Source organism: Dermochelys coriacea, chromosome 8, assembly GCF_009764565.3.
Source record: "Dermochelys coriacea isolate rDerCor1 chromosome 8, rDerCor1.pri.v4, whole genome shotgun sequence".
In the NCBI taxonomy this organism is placed as follows: domain Eukaryota; kingdom Metazoa; phylum Chordata; order Testudines; family Dermochelyidae; genus Dermochelys; species Dermochelys coriacea.
Window position 1 is genome coordinate 28551913 of NC_050075.1, and position 22669 is coordinate 28574581.

A 22669-nucleotide genomic window follows, 5' to 3' on the forward strand; every position below is an offset into this window, starting at 1 on the left:
TTTCTCTCCCCTCTCCCCCCAAGATTTGGAGTAAGTAACCATCATACTGATGATAAACTAAATTCTTTAACTCATCTTTATCTAAGTATTTCAATATGCTTTCTTGTTGACTTCTATACTTATGAACTGTAGTACTTTTTCACATTCTCTCATATATACATTTTTAATGTTCTGTTAATGTGATGAATCAATGTGCATGGGGGGGAAATTATGTAGATAATTTCCTTTTTGCGACATAAATTAAAACTATTCAGATATTGCACTATTTCTTTTAAAAAAAATATTAACTACTAAGAAAAGGTCCTAGTTTATAACAGAGGACTAGGTAGCTTGACTGAATAATTCTTGTGCTGGTAAATAGCTATAGTTTGAGTAAAGCTGTCGCCTTAGGTATGAAGCTGTTCATCATGATGATCATAGTACATAAAATAGTCAATATTTCTGTGAAGAACAAAATAACGTTGTTTGTGCAACTACTGACATAATGCAGTCCCAAAATAAGCCCCTGAATAGTTACAAGATTTCAGTAGAATTGTACCTGCTTTACACCAGACTGAATTTGAAGCTGCGAATCTATGATACCAATGTAATCTGCGAATGCCTTGTATTGAGAGATGACCTAGTAGCAAAGACTGTACCAGAGATAAGTCTGGTGGGGACTATGTTTTCACTAAGTGTAGCAGGGAAGAGTAAGTAGAGGATAAACCATCATCACTCCAAGCTACAAAAAGTGCCAGCTGTTAGGGCAACCCACATTAAATGTAATGACAAAATTAGTGTCGCTGCCAACTTAAAAATCCTACTGCTGTCTAAAAATTTTTAAAACCTACTATTCTTACAAGTAGCCCTCTCTGATAACTATCACTGACGATGTAGGGCAGGGTCAGTCTGTTTTGTAAGGTGGCTTACTTTTGCTTATTTGAGAGCACTGTGTTTCTGCTACATGATCAGGCTGTATGTGTGGGTATTTTCTGTAGCAACAGGCTCAGAACATGAATTTTTAAAAGTATGATGGCACCTTAGAGACTAACAAATTTATTTGAGCATAAGCTTTCATGAGCTACAGCTCACTTCATCAGATGCAGTGAGATGAAGTGAGCTGTAGCTCACGAAAGCTTATACTCAAATGAATTTGTTAGTCTCTAAGGTGCCACAAGTAGTCCTTTTTTTTTTTTTTTTTTTTTGCCAATACAGACTAACATGGCTGCTAGTTTGAAACCTAAAAGTATGATGTGATCATAAGACCTCAAAAATGGCAGAGGACTCAGAGGCAGGAGTAGGGTGTGCAATTACTCTTTAGCTTAATTTTTAAAAACTGACTATATCTTGTGGGTTGTGTATGGCCTCTAAGGCAAGAGCAAGAAATTTAAACTTGATATTTTGTTCAAAGGGGAGCTAATAGAAATATGCAAAGAAGGGGAATATGTAGTCAAATAGACAGACAGGATAATTTTTAACTAATGTTATGGACAATGTTATGGGTGTTTGAAGGAGACATTATTCAGCAGATCTGAGGCATTCTGGAAGAAAAGAGAGAAAGAAAGGGTTAAAGAAGAGGGAAGTGGCTTTTGCCACATTTGTGTCTCGGAGATCATGTCTTAATTATTAACTAATTGCATGAATGTTTTGGAGCCTCCATGGATACTCCTAAATAGAGGTTCCAAGTGTTTAATTGAATTTCTTTAGGGAGAGTGTTAATCATTCACTTAAGCAATATATTTATATTAGTCAGTGAAGGAAGGAAGTCAAAGGGCTAATAGATCTAGTGAGAAAAGCACTTGCTATTCAGCTGCGGGCCATGCAGAGACTGCTGATCTCTGAGGAGCCCTTATCCTGGAGACAGCTTGCTTTCAGAATACTCCAGTGGCTGAGGAAGCCAAGGATATGACTGACAGCTGTTCTTTTTGGACTTAGAAAGAATGGATGATGCTATTGTGACCCTTTTATATCAAAGTATTTTATGTCTAGTGGATTAAATAGCTCAGGAAGGAGGTAGAATCTTTTGGTGCAACATGCATTACTAGAAAAGCCCTTCCTTTCCATCATAGCTTTCAGTGGGAAATGTTTTTAATTCTAGGAGGCTTGTTTCTCTTTTTTTTTGTAGCTGTGTAGCAACATAAGGATAACAAACTGTCCAATGCTTAATAAATTTTATACGGCGCCTTTTTTCTTTTATTTGAAGGGCACACGTGTGTATCCCTTGCTGACAGTTGTACGTATGTGTGAATTGTGGGCACCTTGAAAGATGATTCTGGCAGGTTAACTTAGATCAGGTAGTTGGAAAGTTCTGTCTATTTTTTGAATTGTTGGCAGTCTGTATCACTCCAAAATATAGGTCCTGGAAATACTACTTTGTTCTGCAATATCTCTTGTACATAAAACTCACTTTTTTAAAAGTGTGTGTACAGTTTTGCATGTCCAAAAGATTAGATACAAGTGTGCAAGACTTGATTGTGCCCACAAAAATGTGCACATAAATCTCTAATTGTGTGCACGCTTTGGGCTCTGTACACAAATCTTTAATTAAAAAAGCCATATTAATTAACGTAAATATCCAGCAAGGACAGCCCTGGTACTCAGGGTATGTTTACACTTTGAGGGAGAGGGAAAGGGAGGTTGAGGGAGAGGGAAACCACAACAGCTTGTCTCAGAGCCCAGGTCAACAGAATTGGGCTTGCACTATGGGTCTAAAAAGGCAATAAAAACGTTACAGCTGGCTGGAGCCTGGGCTCTGAGTCCCACTCCCATCTCTGAGATTCCAAGCCTGGTCTCCAGCCTACCCAAGTGGGAACGTCCGCTTTGTTTAGCGCTGTAGAGCAAACCAGAGTCAGTTGACCCATGCTCTGAGACTCGCTGCCGTGTTTTTTTTGTTTTGCCATGTAGACACACTCAGTGTCCCTGTTCATCTATTGCAAAGTTGGAGAATGACTGTGAGCAGTTATTTTGTGGTAGCTGTGTTGGTCCCAGAATATAAGAGAGACCAGGTAAGTGAAGCAATATCTTTTTATTGGACCAACTTGTGTTGGTGAGAGATACAAGCTTTCAAGCTTACACAGAGATCTCAGGTAGGCTTGGTATTGCCTATTTTGTACAATACTTGCCCTGATTGACTTTATTCACCTTTTGAAGTTCAGTAAGACTCGCTAATGATTAGGAGATCCACGGCAAATTATAACATTTTTGCAAAGTAAGTGATCCTCCACAAAAGAGGGAGAAGAGTGCTCCTAAAATGTGTATTAATGTATTTTGACACTTGTAGTTTTTCATACTTTCGCATAGACTAATGCGATGGCATGTTCCTCAGGGTAGGAATAAAGCTTGCCTTTTTTCTTCTACAGATGCATACCATTGGTATGTCAAAAACAGTAAATAAGTGTTATACAATTTTTTTTTAAATGAAGTTTTAGTAATATTGGACCTTGCTAGAAAACTGTTAATCTTTAAGTTGGCAGGAGAGAGAGGAGAATTTCAGCGTGCAGGCTATTGAATTGTGTTTTTAGTAATTTTCTATTGTACTTCTAACTCTGTCAACTGCCTGCCTACTCCTCCTACTCCACACCCTCCAGCTTAGATGTATATATTATAAAATAATTCTTTTCATTTTTGATCTTTCCTTCTTTGCATTATTTCACAGTTTATATTTCAACATAAATGGGAGAGTGAAATCTTTTAGTTTTTTCCTTTTTAAAAAAATCTGTGAAGGGGTTGAGCAGGTGGTGCATACTCAATGTGTCGGGTGCAAAAGCCTGGCCTACACAATCTGTACAAATGTACACCTTTTAATATATTAAATAGGCAATGTCATCAATATGTCTTGTGTTGTATGAATGCATATGTAAGAGTAATATGCACAATGTGTGTCTGTTAAAATATCGAAATCAAGGTATGTTATTGGATTAGTTTCAGAAAATGCCTGTTATACATGTAGAGCCTGATTTTTACCACTGGCTCAATCCAGTTTTGCACCAGTATAACTACATTTAAATAATTACATTGAATGGAGTTATACCAGTTTAAAACTGATATAACAGTGGTGAATCAGGGCTGTAAGTGTTTGGGGTGTAGACAAGGGTAGGCACCTTGGTACCTTTCTGTGCAACCAAATGCTCTCTTGGTTAACAGCAGTATCTCAAAGTATGATTTTTAGAATCTCAGGATATTGAATAGTGCATTTTGTGATCCTTATTCTTAATGCCACTGCCAAGTTAGGTATCCTACTTGTAATGATGATGTAACACAGACTTGTACATTTTGGTTATGGCCACCCTGGATTGTAAACCTGTGTCTGTGGGACCCAGGCTCATGTACTCTGTTTCCAAGTCTGTACTTGAGAGTCTAAACCAGGGGTGGGCTGCCTCCTCCCACTTCCTGCCCCCTAACTGCCCCCCACAGAACTCCACCACCCTCTATCCAACCCCTCCCCCCGTTCCCCATCTCCTGACTGCCCCCTCCGACCTCTAGCCACACCCCTGCCCCCTGACAGGCCCCCGGGACTCCCATGCCTATTCCCCTGACCCATCCAATCACCCCCTGCTCTCTATCCACATAGCCCCCCACCATGCAGCTCAGAGCAGCAGGAGCTCACAGCCCTGCTGCCTGGCGAGAGCCAGCTGCGCTGTCCGTGCGGGGGGAGGGGAAACAGCAATGGAGAGGCTGGGGTCTAGCCTCCCTGGCCAGGAGCTCAAGGGCCAGGTAGGGCAGTCCTGTGGGCTGGATGTGGCCCGCAGGCCGTAGTTTGCCCACTTCTGGACTAAACTCTCTTGGAAACAATTGCTAGACTCGGGTCTCTTAGCTGTGCTAGTGCGTCCATGCATCACTGCACAGATGTTCTGACTCGAGGCTATGTCCACGCAGCAAAATGACAAGGCTTGGAATGAATTCATAGTGGGATTTGGGGTCTGACTCACCCCGCAGTAGGATCCTAGGAGCTAGGTCATGAGTGCATGCTGACCAGAGTCCAGCTGATTTGCGTGAGTATGGAAGCAGAGCTTGGGCTCAAACCTGAGTTAGAGCCCAGGCCTAATGTGCAACACGGACATATTTTTTTTAGCCCAGAGGGGATCATTATGATGATCTAGTGTCACCTCCTATATAATACAGACCAGAAAACCTGATTGTCATTTCTGCATCAAGCCTTCTATTTGAGCTATAACATATGAGAACTACAATATTGCCAAGAAAAGTTTTACATGTTGGGGGGATAGTGTGTGTGGTGGTGGTGGGGGAGGTTGGAGAGATACTCTAGGACAGTGGTTCTTAACCTGGGGTGCTCACACCCTCTGGGGGTACAAGATGCCCTTTCTGGGGATGCGAGGCATGCCAGATGTTTTTAGAAGGTAAATCATCGAAAACAGAAATTAAGCACAGGCAGGTAAGTAAAACTACTTTTTCATCAAACATGTTAAATACGTAGGATACTTTTTTTTAACAATTACTGTAATATACAAACAAAATATATCTAGGTTTAAAGAACTGACCTATTTCAACGATTTTTGATAGGGGGTGCGAGAACATATTTTTGAGAACCAAAGGAGTGCAGGCTTCAGTAAAGGTTAAGAACTACTGCTCTAGGACCTCGATTAGCATTATTTTTTCTATTTCATCTCCAACATACTATGTTTACTGGAAGTTAATTTTGTTTGAATACAAAAGCCATGAGAGGGAAATGAAGAATAAAACTTCTATGTAATTTTGAAATGAATCTGCTATTTTTATGTAATTTACCATTTGTTTACTATCAATTATAGTTATTACTTTCTATTGCAGGTGAGCACAATATTTTGTGGATCATAAATTCATATTAGAAGTAGTTCCTCTTTGGGTAAGAATATCAATCTGCAAAGAGGCCCCATGACCAGACACCTGCACTAAGGTAAAGCCTAAGTGAATTCAGTGTGCTGGCTTCTCTGTGGTTATGAGAATCTGCCAGCGTGATGGTCATGGGTTTATTTGCGGAGTAAGGCATAAAATATGTCAACGATAAACACGTAGAACATATATGGTATAATATGGTAATTTTTCTGAACCTTGCCATTTACCTTCTTTAAAAGTTGCAGTTAATACTACCTGTACATGAATATGCTTTCAGTCTTTGACATATGACATAGTTGTCATAGTAGGTATTAATACAAAATAAGAAATGTATAGTGTTCAACTTTATTATAGCTGTCTGTCAGAAAGTTCTGAGGTGCATTTCTTTAAAGTCTCTGTCTCCTGAGGAAAAGGGGATAAGGCAGTGTGTCCCTGGACAGGATCTATGACTCATTATGTCAATCAAACCCCACTTCAGAGGGGAATAAAGAGATTTGTATCTCAAAGCTGTGCATAACGACTTCTCAGCTTTTCATTTCATATTTATGAGCGGTTTACTTTGAAGTGTTTATCAGGCAATACGCAGAAACATGAGAGAGCATTGCCTGAAACCATGTTCGAGTGTCTAATCTGTTAAATGCTTGCTGAGCAGGCTAGTTCATCAGTGCATGCAATGCAAAAAAGAAAAAATATAAACTGTTTTTTAGCTTTTGAAGCAGAATCTTTATATTAACAATATAAAAAGGATTAATAATGCCAAGCATTTTGAAATAATTGTAACATATAAAACTTACAAAAGTTGGCTCTGTACTGTATTAAATCGATAGATTCTTGCTTCAACAGAAACTAGACATAATTTAAAAATAAACTGACCCATTTAATATGGCCTTCCACTCTGAAGATCCGAATTTACAGTGACCACAGGACTCTGATTATCTAATCTAGAGGCTGAGGGCAATCATAAGGGTAGAACTCTACAGTTCTTTGGATGGAGGGCAATTTCTGGCAGCTGATCAAAATACAGCAGTAGCATTGGCTTTTAAAGGAAAGAAGTATTCCACAATATTGCCCACTGACTCTGCTATATATGCAGTGGACCTGTGAGAAGGGAAGTAGGGTTAAATGGGGGAGAAGCCATAACTTTAGGTAAGACAGAAATGGAGCTGCCACCATTTCTCACTTTTAACATATTTAGTGAGTGGGATAGGATGGTAGATGTACACAATGATTGCTGTTACAGTTCAGTGTTAATCAGTGGTTTATTCTCTCTCCTCTGAACTCTGCTTTTATTTATTTACATAACTATATCGTGTGTGTGCGCATGAGATCGTCAGTTGATGTTTTTAGATAAATAGGTCTTCAGGATGCTACTGACTATACTGAGGCCATATAAACTTTTAATGTATGCCTTTTTTAAAAAAATTAAACAAATAAAAGCCAGGATTTCACCTTTTCAAAAATAGTTTCAACTATTTTATTCTGTTTTTTATTCACTATCAATATAATCGTTTCTGTGCCAAACACAAAATGTAAGTACTCTGCTGCAAAGAGATTTCTCTTTTGCTGTGCTATTTAGAGAGATGGCTTCAGGATATATGCCAACATTTTCCTCTCTAATTTTGGATTACTTTATTTTTAGGGTCTTTCATTTAGGACTTTTGACGATCCAACCCAAAGTTTCTCAAGCACCCATAAATTCAAAAGTATGGACACACAGTATTTCTGATAGCTAGACCCTCAGTGTCTGTTTAGAAATACCAAAAACCACTTCTGGAAATTTTGGTCTTGGTTCTGCTTTCTTCATCTGTTGGTATGATGGGTACATATGTTTACCCCCTCCCAGTTCCCTTAAAAATATCTCAGATAAAATTAACTTACCATTAAAAAAGGCACAGAGAATAAGACTGAGACTATCTTACTGCCCTTATATAAATCCATGGCACACCCACATCTTGAATACTGTATACAGATGTGGTTCCCTCATCTCAAAAAAGATATACTGGCATTAGAAAAGGTTCAGAAAAGGGCAACTAAAATGATCAGGAGTTTGGAACGGGTCCCATGTGAAGAGAGATTAAAGAGACTAGGACTTTTCAGCTTGGAAAAGAGGAGACTAAGGGGGGATCTGGCAGAGGTATATAAAATCATGAGTGGTGTGGAGAAACTGAATAAGGAAAGGTTATTTACTTGTTCCCATAATATAAGAACAAGGGGTGCCAAATGAAATTAATGGGTAGCAGGTTTAAAACAAATAAAAGGAAGTTCTTCTTCACACAGCGCACAGTCAACCTGTGGAACTCCCTGCCTGAGGAGGTTGTGAAGGCTAGGACTATAACAGGTTTTAAAAGAGAACTGGATAAATTCATGGAGGCTAAGTCCATTAATGGCTATTAGCCAAGATGGGAAAGGAATGGTGTCCCTAGCCTCTGTTTGTCAGAGGGTGGACATGGGTGGCAGGAGAGGGATCACTTGATCATTACCTGTTAAGTTCACTCCCTCTGGGGCACCTGGCATTGGCCACTGTCGGTAGACAGGATACTGGGCTGGATGGACCTTTGGTCTGACCCAGTATGGCTATTCTTATGTTATCTTATGTTAACTAACTCACAGAGAGAGAGCAAAGGAGCAAATACAGCACCATGAAGACTTGCAACCAATATGAAATTTAAAGAAAATGTGCTGTTCTTTATACTAGGTACCTAGAGATGCATAGTCTGCATGTGGTGGGGGGACCTACTGGACCCAGGTGCTAAAAGCCAGCCTCTGGGGTCAATGACAGAGAAACAACTCTGAGGTAATAGTCAAATCTTGCTTCCTTCCAGTGCAGAAGACCTCAAGCACAGAGGAAGTACCATAATTTCTGAGAGAGTACAGTGGCTGAGAGGCAGTGGAGAAGCATGTGGGAAGCCAGGTTGTCTGCCAAAGGGCACACAATAGGGAGTGGGAACTGAAGCCACAGCAGCTGCTATAATGATTCATTGGGTAATCATAACTCCCCCCTCAAACTTAGGTGAAATGGGGGAGAAATACAGATGCAGGATGCAGCAAAGGTCATAGAGCCCGGTGCAGAATGTGGGAGGGGAGAATTCTGTTCTTCCTGGCCCTTGCAAAGTTTTCCTGTGCTCATCCTGTTGTTGCACAGGGGATCATGACTTGGAGCTTAAAGTGTGCAATAAGGTTATAAAATTTACTTACTTTGGAAAGAGCAGGATAGGATAACATGCAAAAGATGATTCTTTGAGAAGATCTGTAAGGTTTAAAAAATGGGAACTCGCGTGAGGATCAGTGAAGAATTCAATTTAACCTTCCCTCTGCTAAACCCTAATAATTCTGTAATTAGTCGATAAAGTAATAAAATTAATAGCATCCAGGTATACTTGACCTTTATCAGTCAGACACTAATTTATCATTTCACCTGATCTGCAAGATACTTATAGAACAAGTTAAGTAACTTAAAAATATGATGAAGTGCACTGTAAAAATAGCTGCATGGAACAACTTGCACAGTAGCACTCTTTGAAACCAAGCAGGTTTTGGTCTGTACTTATTTGTAGCATTTACTGATACTTCCTTACTAAGAATTTATTTAAAGCGTTTATGATATCCCAGTACAGAGAATAAGCTGTGGAGACCAGTTAGATGACAAATTGGCTTTTATAGTACCTAGTTATAGGGCAGAAGTGTTTTATCTTGGAATGATTAGTATTGTCGATATTACAAAAAAGGGTGGAAGGGTGTAGTAGAAGTCACAAGGAGAAAAATAGCAATGTCGTGCGTGTGTGTGTGTGTGTGTGTGTGTGTGTGTGTGTGTGTAAAAGAGGTAAATCTAGTGGCTCAATATTTATTTGTATTAAGTGTTTAGTACTCTGGAAATGGAAAGCAGAACTTTTGGATGGAAAGAACAACAAAAAGGAGCACAAATGCTGGGTTTGTGCTGCCCAGGCTTGACATAGTTACCTTTTTGATCTAGCAACCCTGCTAAATCAAACAGAGGGTGTTTTGTACTAATGCGGTGTCATCTGTAAGTAATGACTTTCTTCTAGGACTCTTGGATCCTAGTACAGAAGCTCTACCACTTGAGCTAAAGGAGAATGTTTGATAGAACTGTAGCTGTGAGTATGTCCCTCCAGACCCATTGCTAGTAATACAGTTATTAAGATGGAAGTCCAAAGTTCGTGGTAAGGCAGAAAAAATCCAGGAAGCATGACTTTGCTGGTTCGGATGCATAGAGAGGATGAATGAAGGGGACTGAAGTGAAGATAGCGTGGCAGGAGATGGTAGTAGGAAAGAGACCCCAAGAAAAGCTGAGGAAGTAATGGATGGATTGCATCAAAGAAGAGGGTGAACAGGTGGACCTTACTGCTGCCTCAGACAAAGGGGTGGATGCTTGCATGATGACCTGCCCCTAATTGATGGAATAAGGGGGTGGGGATTTAGAAGACAGTTACAAGTAAACTGTTAGTATAGGTCACCAGATTATTTCTCTGAGGTAAAGAGATGGTGGATACTCACCCATTTTATTATGTGAGGTATGCGCAACCTCCTTTCTGCGATGCTGATAACATAGGGAGGGTTAATTTTGCAGAGGTGGAGGAAATGGTGGAACTCTCCTAAACTTTGCCCACCTGCGATGCCAAAATGTGACCTCTCGTAGAGCAGATTGATCAGATGATCAAAATCTGATCATGCAGGCTTTGGTGGGCTTCTCAGGCTTGGGTTCCTCCCCAGGGGGGTTCACAGATATCCTTGGGGAGGCTGGTATAAGGCACAGACACAATGAACACAGAGCCCTGACTCACATGGTCATGTGATGTCAGAACATAAGCTTTTCAATAAATTAAAATTGTTTCTAGCTCTCATGGTTGTGAAGAGAAGCTAGAACATGTGACCCAAATATAGCTGACCTTTGCTCCTGGATACACCCAAGGCTCTGCTTCTCATTCTGGTCTTTTGGCTGCACAGTGTAAACTGGGAATAACAGTGGTATCATCTCCTAAGCACCACCCATTTATGACACCACACTGTGCACTCTGTAGATTGGTGATTTCCCCCATCTCCCTTTCTACTATGCTTTGAGCAGCAGTAAATCAGTTAATAGTGCTGATATTTAAACTATCATCATTGGGTATTGGAGCTAGGACCCCAGTGAGATAAATTGGGTGGTTCTCCTCTCTGAGCTATTGTTTGAGGTTCTGGACAGAAGTAAGTAGGCCTCACTGAATCAATTTACATTCATTTTAAAATTTTTCAAGATTTTTTTTTTTCCTGCAGCCATAGTGCTGGAAACGAGCTGATCAGAAAATTGAAATTGGTAGAGTCAGAAATTTCAAATGAAAAACCTTCAGTTGAAATAGTTTGTTTAAAATAAAACTGTTTTCCTGTATGAAATTTCTAATTACTTTGAATTGAAATTTTTCAATTCAAATGAACATTTTGAAATAAGCATTTTGTTTTTCATTTTGGCTTAAAATATTTGGGGGGGAAGGGGAAAGTTGCTTGGTGGTTTTTTTGTTTTTTCAAGGGGAATATTACCACATACAAAATTTAAACTAGCTATGTTGGAAACTTAGTTTTCATTTCAGGTAGATTCTGGAGAACAAGATGGTCGACTCAGAAAGCGAGTTGCAGATCACTGACTTGGCATGAAGTTATGTTTGTTGAGGAGCTGGGAGGAAAAGTGACACCAAAACTTCAAGGAAAGCAAAGTTAACAGTATGAGGTTGGGAAGCAAATGGAAATTTAGGCTTAAATGCCCAAAGAACTGATCTTAATAACAAAGTAGTGCTCCTTTTCAGGGGTGGGACAGAAGGTTGACAACAGTATGTGCCTGTGAGCATCATAGCCAAATTATAAGAGGCTAAAGTGAAAAATCCAGCGCTTTCTTATACAGTGGATTTTCTATGGAACAAAAGGAAACTGAGAGCAGCAGTGACATCGCTCTTTGTGTGTGGAAAATGTCACTGGAGAGAGAAAGAAAGAGGGGCCAGGAAAGGGGGTTGCATTTCTTCCTTCCCAACTTCTACAGAAAACTGATAACAATGATGTATTCCTAACAAGGCCGACCCCACGGGCATACCCATAGTGCATTTTCCTGTCAAATAGCTACTACTGCGTACATTTAAAAAAAAAAAAAAGCCTGTGTCCATGGTTGCATATTCATTCTACAGATGATAGTAATTGGCACATAAAGGAAATCCCTATAGTAAAAGTGTATATATTCCATCTGCAGGAAAATTCAGGACCAAAAATAATTAGCTGAGTTGGTGCCAAGCGCTCCATTTATAACAGCACAATAGACAATGGCCATGAAAGTAACTAATTTTCTTACAAGGTTTGAAAATGAAAAGATGAAAGCAGCTTATAATATCAAGTAAATAAAGACATTTCCTGATTTCTTCATTATGAATGAAAACAATAAAAAAGTGTTGCTGCCATCTATTTGGCAATAAGTACATTATCTAATAGCAGTGAATCAGTCTCCCTTGATGTTTAATTTGGATTTTTTTTTCTTCGGGGTTCTAGTGATCAAATATATATTTTTAACTAAATTACCATTTTATCACACTTTGCTGGGAAGTTTTAGGAGCTATGAGAACACCTTTTCCCCTTTCATCTGTAACTGCTTCTAGGAGTGCTAAAACTTTGGGAAACTTGTTTCCAGTGCAGGGGGATGCATCTATCACTGCTGAAAGTGATTTGAGTTAATCTTTTGGTAGATACTTTTTAGCAGTATTAGAGACTGGCTGGCACCTCTGGCATTGCTGAAGCCTATTATGAACAACATCACTCAAATATGTACAGAACGCCACAGGGTTCAGTAGTGGCACAGGGCTCTTCTATTCTATTGTATAGGATACATTTTATGGTGCCACTTTTTCTAGTTGATATGTTTACAGTAGAGAAGCTCCTTATGACTAAACAGCTGACAGCTGCTAAAGCCAATAAACTCTTTACATGTGCCTGGGGACCTTCATAAGATATTACCAATGTTCTGAACATGTGAAGTGAAGTACAAAAGAAAACACATAAGGAATCCTCTGATGGCAGCATTTGCAGATACTTCCATGATGCCCAATTAGCCAGTTATAAAGGTATGAAAGTTCATTGCCTGTGACTTTTACTGTTTCTTAAAAGCAAAATTTATTGGGCATATTCTTAGATATGAACAGTGGTTGTTTAGTTGTTTTCATAGGGTATTTAAGCTTTATTTTAAGAACAGAACAGCCAGAAAAAGAATGTTTTTTATTTAATTCATCAGAGTATCCTCAGGAATGTTTACTTCTGATAAAACATTTTCTAGAAACTTTCCCATACAGAGATGCAAGTTTTTTAAGTAAAATAATTGAGCACAGACTTGCCCACTGATGTACATAGTTTTACTGTAAAGAGACTATATCCACAGGCATGCACATATATAGGGACATCAAAAGGCAATTGAGCTTAAAAGGCCTCAAATCTTTTTATGACAAATACTTAGGTGCTTTTACAACAGCATCTCTGACACAGATAAGCTCATGAAAGTGCCCATCTAGAATGCCACTGACATCCTGCTGGTATCACAGTCTAACAAAACTGCTGCCTAGTGTTGAAGAGACTGTATTGTACTGTATGAATATGAGTAGATGTATCTAACCATCTAATGCAGCTGGTTTTAATTGTGATACCACTTTGTTCCTATCCTGAAACTTGCTTGAAAGTGGAGTACGTTTTGAAGATTCAATCAGTGTCCATCGTGGAAAGAACTAACAGTGCAGAGACAGGAGTGACTAGTGGATACCAATGAGCCAGTTGTTGTGAATTAAAGGTCCACTTTAAAATAATAATGCTATCTAGTTTATTTTATGATTCGTGTCAGTTGTATCTGAACACCACCCAAGATTCTAAAGTGTGCACCTAGAGGTACAATGGTCTGTTTACTTTGTGCTTCTATAAAGCTTTCTAGTCAATGACTTAAACCATTTTATAATTAAACTTTCCAACGCTCTATTAGGTAGATAAATATCTCAAACTGGGAACTGAGGTATGCTATTCCATTACTTAAATGGAGATGCACATTGAGTTATTTGATGAGCTGGGAATAGAAACCATCCTTTCTAACTCCACCGTCCTATGCTTTAACCACTAGACCAACATTTTGCTGCTTTATATGCTCTATTTGAGATTTAGATTGAATTTTAGTGTCTGGTTGGCTAAAGTTTGGATGGTGTGCCTGGATTATGGTTGGGAAATGCACTGGAATATTACTTGAAATTAGTAAAGCAACATCACTTATGTGTTTTCACGCATGGATACATCTCACCAGAGCTAGCAAAATTTAGGGTTCAGTTTTGTCTTGACTTGCACCCCATATATTCTTGTTGGATTGTGTGGAGATAGAATCTGCAACAGTTTGTAATCTAGCCCTAGCTGCCTAGCCCCAACTGACTGTCATTGCAGAGACAAGTTAAATCCTTCCTCCAGCTAAACTCGTGCAACCTCATTGACTTCATTTTAGTTGAGTTGCTGTGTAACTGAGGATAGAATTTGGGCCTGTATTTTTTCTCACAAAGGGCAAAGTTTATAGGCTGCTTTCAGCCTTTGTTTTGAGAATGTTAAACCAGAATGTGTTGCTGTTAGTTATCAATGCGATACAGTAACCCCCTTGTTTATCTTCGTTATTGAGTGAATACATCTCATCATGAGTGATGTGGTGCAACTAATTCCAGAGTGGCAGAACCACATATACTATTGCAGCTGCTCCTAAATCCTGCTTGTACAGAAACTGATTGATATAGTTTTTCATCTGAAAACACTTCTCATGTCTTTTTGCCACTTTCATGACTAGTGCAGAAAATAGGATTAGAATTGTCAGGTTACTGTTCATATCCAACATCTCTCCAGGCATTCAGCAGTCAGACTAAAGTACAGGCTTTCTCCCCCCTCCCCCTTGTGCCAGGAAGCCAACATTGAAATTCAGAATTCTGAGTCAAATGCATGTATGTATTGGGCAGAGTCAGTACACAAAATGAGAGAAGTATGGCCTGGATTTTAATTTGATATCCAAAGAATGTCCCTATATGCTAACTGGTAGATAAACAGTGATTTGGTTCACTAAAGGCAGGCAGACCGATATCAACCTTTGGAACGGTTACTTGCAGGCAGAAGGAAGCTCTTTTTATAGTTGGTATGCTACTGGTGCCCCTGTAGTTAAGGTTGCCTGACACTTCACATTTTAGACATTGTTCTTCTTTGAGTGAGTTGTCCCTGTTGTATTTCTCTGAGGGTTACACATATGCACCATGTGCCTGGAGTCAGAGAACTTTGAAAGTCATGCCCATTGGTCTGTGCATGCACCCTGACTTGTCTTGTCTTGTGCCTCCATCTGAGGTGATAAAGGGCCCTGCATCCCCAGTTCCCTCTCATTGCTGCATGGTCCAGGTTGGAACTTTTGTTGGATCATATTAAAGTAGTTCTGTATTAAAATCACAAATGAGTTTAATTCCCCATAGTTTAAATTCCAGGGTATTACTAATTAAGAGGTCTCTTCGTTTTTGGTACTGTTTCTCTCCCTCTATGTGTGAAACTTGCAAGCTGCTAATTGTGTTAGTACATTCTAACAGAGTCTGTTCTCAAAGCAATTCTTTGTAACAACAACTACTCACACAGTGACTTTGTCCTCACCCATAACTATTTCACATTTGGTGACAATGTATACCTTCAGATCAGCGGCACTGCGATGGGTACCCGCATGGCCCCACAGTATGCCAACATTTTTATGGCTGACTTAGAACAACGCTTCCTCAGCTCTCGTCCCCTAATGCCCCTACTCTACTTGCACTACATTGATGACATCTTCATCATCTGGACCCATGGAAAAGAAGCTCTTGAGGAATTCCACCATCATTTCAACAATTTCCATCCCACCATCAACCTCAGCCTGGACCAGTCCACACAAGAGATCCACTTCCTGGACACTACGGTGCTAATAAGCGATGGTCACATAAACACCACCCTATATCGGAAACCTACTGACCGCTATTCCTACCTACATGCCTCTAGCTTTCATCCAGATCATACCACTCGATCCATTGTCTACAGCCAAGCGCTACGATATAACCGCATTTGCTCCAACCCCTCAGACAGAGACAAACACCTACAAGATCTCTATCATGCATTCCTACAACTACAATACCCACCTGCTGAAGTGAAGAAACAGATTGACAGAGACAGAAGAGTACCCAGAAGTCACCTACTACAGGACAGGCCCAACAAAGAAAATAACAGAACACCACTAGCCATCACCTTCAGCCCCCAACTAAAACCTCTCCAGCGCATCATGAAGGATCTACAACCTATCCTGAAGGACGACCCATCACTCTCACAGATCTTGGGAGACAGGCCAGTCCTTGCTTACAGACAGCCCGCCAATCTGAAGCAAATACTCACCAGCAATCACACACCACACAACAGAACCACTAACCCAGGAACCTATCCTTGCAACAAAGCCCGTTGCCAACTCTGCCCACATATCTATTCAGGGGATACCATCATAGGGCCTAATCACATCAGCCACACTATCAGAGGCTTGTTCACCTGCGCATCTACCAATGTGATATATGCCATCATGTGCCAGCAATGCCCCTCTGCCATGTACATTGGCCAAACTGGACAGTCTCTACTTAAAAGAATGAATGGACGCAAATCAGACGTCAAGAATTATAACATTCAAAAACCAGTTGGAGAACACTTCAATCTCTCTGGTCACTCGATCACAGACCTAAGAGTGGCTATACTTCAACAAAAAAGCTTCAAAAACAGACTCCAACGAGAGACTGCTGAATTGGAATTAATTTGCAAACTGGATACAATTAACTTAGGCTTGAATAGAGACTGGGAATGGATGAGTCATTACACAAAGTAAAACTATTTCCCCATGGTATTTCTCCCCCCCACCCCACCCCCCACTGTTCCTCTGATATTCTTGTTAACTGCTGGAATTAGCCTACCTTGCTTGTCACCATGAAAGGTTTTCTTCCTTCCCCCCCCCCCCCGCTGCTAGTGATGGCTTATCTGTAAGTGATCACTCTCCTTACAGTGTGTATGATAAACCCATTGTTTCATGTTCTCTGTGTATGTGTGTATATAAATCTCTCCTCTGTTTTTTCCACCAAATGCATCCGATGAAGTGAGCTGTAGCTCACGAAAGCTTATGCTCTAATAAATGTGTTAGTCTCTAAGGTGCCACAAGTACTCCTTTTCTTTTTGCGAATACAGACTAACACGGCTGCTACTCTGAAACCTACTCACACAGAGAGAGACTCAAAGCAATACTCTGTAACAATAGAAACAGCACCCAGAGACTCCCCGCCCTTTTGTTGTATTCATCTCGCTTTGTTAACAATTGTGATTTAAAATAGAGAATGTATGTGGATGGATGCTTGGTGTAGATAATAACTGAATGATCAGGGAGGTGCCAGCCTAAGAATCCAGTGTCCAACGGTTAAAGAAGGCGTCAAGTGGAAATAACCAGAGGACCCCCGGAGGGCAGAGTGGAATCCACCCAACAGCCTCAAGAATGGGAGAACCAATGAACAAGATAACATCTGGCAGCACGGAGCCGTCAGGAATGTGACATCTGCTGATTGATTCAGCAACAGCATGATGAAGCAATTTCCCACAGACTGGCATAGGAAGAAATTCCTATAAAAATGGACTTTAGAAAGCGAGAACTTTGGGGTCTGATTCTGCAAACCAACTTCCAGGAGCATCAGATGTGCATCTGACAAGGCCCTGCTCCCTTCTCATGTCCAGGCCACCTGGCCAGTGGCTTGGCATGAGCAACTCTAAGGCTGGTAACTATGATAACAACCTTGCAGAACCTGTGTGTGTGTGTGTGTGTGTGTGTGTGTGTGTATGAATGAATGTGTGAATAAATATAAGATTGAATAGAATGTTATAGCTATAACTAATTGCTTACTATGATTCTTTCTGTATTCACAATAAATGTGGTATTTTGCCTTTTTCCCTTTGAGATCCTGCTGGTTTTCATTTTATTGGTATAACACTTTCAGTGTCCTAGTCTGACATGATTCTAAAAAAAATCATAATTTTACATAGTTTTAATTGTTTTCTGTAGTTTTATTAGATTATTTTTCTAGTTTAGTACTTAATAGATTTAGAGTAAATTGAGTTTTTTCCCAACCCTCTACCTCCACCCCAGGGTGGGTACCGGACTATGCCTTGGATTCTGGGCTTCAAACTCTGCATCTTCTGCCTGCGATGCTTCTTAGTCAGCAATGACCATCAACACTGCCTCTTCCACCTGGGAAAAGCTTACATTACGGTTAGGTGCAGTATTTGCCAATTCTTCCCTAGCAGGAGCTGAGAAGACCGAGCACTTTTGTCTCTGCAAGTATCTCATGGAGATGGCCATGAGACCACACTCGGACCAGGCCAGGAACCCACTGTACATCGGTCCGATTCAGTGAAGAGTGCACCTCCTGCTACTACTTTTGACTCTGGTGCCGGCCAGACCACCCCTGCTGACCTCATGGCGGGGCCTAATTGGGAGGTTAGGAAACACTCCCATAAGCAAGGGGCTAAGTCATCTCTAGCTCCAAGAGAGCGGATGCTTCCTTCACTAGCTCAGCCCAAGGGCACAGAGCACATTCCAAGTCCCACAGACAGAAGAAAAAGCCCCAGAAACGATGGGATCCAATGGTTCTGGGTGATGAACCTCTGATACTATCATCACTGGCACCCCCCCTGTATGGGTGAGTCTCATGCCTTGTGAAGTCTTCAGTGCCAATACCAATGATTGGGATGGAAAAAGTCCCCTCACACCAGGAAGATCCAGACTTGTGGCTGAACCCTAAGAGGTCTTTGCTTTACCAGACCCAGAGTTTCCTCCTCCGTTAGGACCCTCCACTTCCAGGGAGATCATATTCCCTCATGGAATGTGCCTAGGGTATGGAGTCTCTCTCGCCTTCCTCACAAGTCCTGTATTCTGTTCCATTGGCTCAAGTGGTACCGCTGTTGGAACCGGGATCTGCATTTTCCTCTTTCAATGAATCGGAACCAGGAGAACAACCACCTATACCATACTGCTCCTATGCACCATCATGGAGATCTGCACATCCATGGAAATGGCTACTCCTCATCTCCTTGGAACCACTGTTACCCCATGCCATAGGTACTCCCACTTGCTGATCTAGCTTATGTGGTCATGGGCACAGTGTCCTCCTTCAGAATCTGCCTGATCCATGAGAGAATCACTGCCTACTCCCTGCCTCCGCTCGTTCCCCTCTTTTCCCCCCTCTCCCCTGCATCCTCCCCCGGAGGGATCCATCAAGCAGGTTTGCAGATTCAATAGCGAAGGAAGAATCTTATACCCTGGTCCCGATGGTTCCGCGGTAGCTGGCTATGTTCCCATTCTACTCACCAGACAGGGCTGTAACAGCATTATCTCCTTCCCCACCAGATGACTTCAGAGAATTCCAGGAGCTTCTAAGGAGAGTAGCAGGGGAACACCAAATCCCCTTGGAGGAAATTAAAGACCCGCAGCATGAACTCTTGGATATCCTACACATCTTGGCACCAGCAAGAATAGCACTTCCAATTAATGATCCTATGTTGGAGCCAACCACCGATGTATGGCATACCTCTGCCACATGTTCCACCCCTCCCCCAAGGAAACAGAGAGATGATGCTATATCCTGACCAAGGGATCAGAATTCCTGTTCTCCAGCCCTACACCAAACTCTGTAGTTCAGGCTGCCGCATAGAAAGGGCAAAGCAGCAACATCCTCGATCCCTTCTACAGACAAGGAAGGAAAGTGTCTCAGTCTTCTGGGGAGGAAAGTCTTCTCTTCCTCCAGTTTACAATTCAGGATAACAAAGTATGCCCACAGATAGATTTCAGGTGAGGAATGCCATTATATCTCGCATCTTGAATAACTCTCATGTACCACCAGGACTTGCCTGTCTCTTCTTGGCCACATGGCTTTCTCCACCTTCATGACTCTTTCACAAGACTTCACCTTCACTGCCTTCAGACATGGCTCCAGTCCATGTACTCACCAAGCCATTGCTCTTACGGACCTCAGACTGACAGTCCCAGCCAGAGTATTGTCATCCCTCCTGTGGTGGACAAAGCCACATCACGTACGCATGGGAGTTCCCTTTCCTCACTCCTCCCCAAACTAAGTATCATCACGACATGTCCCTGGTAGGCTGCGGAGCCCATATGGATGACTGCATGACTCAAGGCACATGAATACGTAAAGAATCCAGGATGCACATAAATATTCTGGAACTTCAAGCAGTACAAAAGGCTTGCAAATCATTTCTCCCACTCATTTGCTCTCATCATGTCCTGATCATGTCAGTTTAAGCATATCTGTTCCACCTCAGGGCATGGTATTTGGATGGGCTTCTACTTTAGAATAGGCATGCTCCTTTGTGGTACAAGACACACTCGCTAACAGAAGGAAGGACTCCGTTAGACAATGTTACTGGGCCAAATGGAGACACTTTTTTCATCTTGGGTGCAACGTAAAGGGGCTCTACCAGAAGAGGTGGATATCTCCCTGATCCTGGAGTATGTTCTGTCCTTAAAATCATTAGGTCTTGCCCTCAGCACTTTAACAGTCCATCTGGCAGTGATCAGTGCATTTCAGCCTCCTGTGGAAAGTTGCTCTGTTTTTACTCACCCACTAATTGCTAGATTTCAGAAAGACCTCCTCAGAACCTTGCTCCCCACTCCTGCCAAACAGTTGCACCTCAATGGGACTTGAATTTGGTACACTCAGTTTTAATGAAATCCCCCTTTGAGCCACTGACATCTTCCTCAATGTCCCTCCTTTCCAGGAAAGTTGCCTTCCTGGTTGTTATCACTTTGGTAAGAAGAGTCTATGAACTTGAAGCTATGTTGGCAGACCCGCTTTTCACAGTGTTCCACAAGGATAAGGTCTCTTATGTTTACACCCTAAATTTCTACCAAAGGTGGTATCTCACTTTCACATTAACCAGTCCAATCACTTACCTGTTTACTTCCAGAAACTCATACCTCTGCAGAAGAATGTGGACTCCATTCCTTTGATGTCTGGCATGCTCTGGTCTTCCATGTGCAGAAGGGTTGAAATTAACCATACCAGGTGTCTGCCTCAGGCTGATTTTTCTTTTTAAAAGTTTCGACTACAGTGGTTGATCATATTCTGAGGATGAGATTATGGGAAAAAATGTTGTTTGCTCACGTTAAAAATGTCTTACAACCATTTTGTTGGGAAAGTTTGGCACCTCATGCATTGGAACATAGACTTGAAGTTTGCCAGGGGAATGCCTTAGTGTCAGGCATATGGCTTTTCCCATTTTTCCTGAAAATGTGTTGAAATTATAATCATCCAACAAATCTCAGCACCTGCTCAGTAAGACTTGTTAGTGTTTGGCGGATAAATGATCCAAAGATTCAATCCACTTTGGGTATGTAGCAGGCCAGGGCTCAGCAGGCCTTGCCCTGCAGTTGCTGTTCCTGGGTGTCTGTGATGCCAGGCACTGGAACTCGGAGCAGGAGAATTGTCTCTCCTGTGCTCTGCTGGCACCCAGGCAGCAAGGAAAAGAAAGAAATCACCTGACTAGAATGCATAAGGGTAACAGGCAGTATTGCCAATCCCAAAGGATTTAAAAAAAAAAAATCACATTACCACAAATTGTACATATGTGTTGCCTGTGCTCCCGCATTTATTAAGGGGATTTTGGATTCTAATGCAGGAGCTTTTACCTCTACATCTGCCCATCCCTTGCCTAGGAATTATTCTGCCCCATCAGTTCTTACCCCTCAGCCTCACTTTGCTCCTCTGGGGGCTCTTCACACCCCTCTGCCCATTCCTAGGCCTTGTGTTGCAGAGAGGCAGAGCATTGGGGAGAAGCAGGAGGGAGCAGAGCTGCCGTCAGCTGCTGGGCTCTTCCTATTCTCTTCTCCCCTTCTGCGAGAATGGTGTCAATTCCTGAGAGTGCGGGGAGAACACCACCTGCTTCCTGAAGCTACTCTTGTTGGCTGCTGTTCCCCAGGGGCGGGGGATGTAGCCAACTGGGGGAGTTTCTGCCAGGTGGGGCTGAAATTCTCAAGTGGGCTAGAACTTCTTGCATCACTATGAGACTGGTTGCAGCCCAGCCATACTTGCAGGACTTGCAAAGAAATAAAATTTGCACATGACACAAAGTTCGGAGGTATTGCCAATCTGGAAGAGGACTGGAGTATCATACAAGAAGATTGAAAACTAAAGTTATAGAAATGGGATAACATTTAATAGTGCAAAGTCCTTCACTTAAGGACTAACAGGAATTTTTGCTATAAGCTGGGGACATATCAGTTGGAAGTGACGGATGAGAAAGACCTGGGTTTACTGGTTGATCACAGGACGATTATGCGCCACTAATGTGATGTGGCTGTGAAAAGGGTTAATGCAGTCCTAGGATGCATTTGGTGAGGTATTTGCAATAGAGACAGGGAAGTGTTAGTATCATTATACAAGGTACTAGTGAGATCTCATCTGGAATACTGTGTGCAATTCTGGTCTCTGATGTTTGAGAGATGAATTCAAACTGGAACAGGTCAGAGAAGGGCTACTAGGATGATCCGAGGAATGGAAAACCTACCTTATGAGAGGAGACTTTGTTTCACCTAACCAAACAAAAGCTGAGGGGAGATATGATTGCTCTCTCTAAGTACATCAAATGGAAAAATACCATGGAGGGAGAGGAGTTATTTAAGTGCCAGTGTGGACATAAGAACAAATGGATGTAAACTGGTCATCAACAAGTTTAGACTTGAAATTAGATGAAGGTTTCTAACCATCAGAGGAATGAAGTTCTGGAACAG

At 41.4% G+C, this 22669-nt stretch overlaps 1 protein-coding gene across 5 annotated transcripts in view; it reads left to right on the top strand.

Moving 5' to 3' along the window:
• The window catches only part of TENM2 (teneurin transmembrane protein 2), a 963219-nt gene that overhangs the window by 183707 nt on the left and 756843 nt on the right, over positions 1-22669 (top strand). The window lies entirely within an intron of this gene.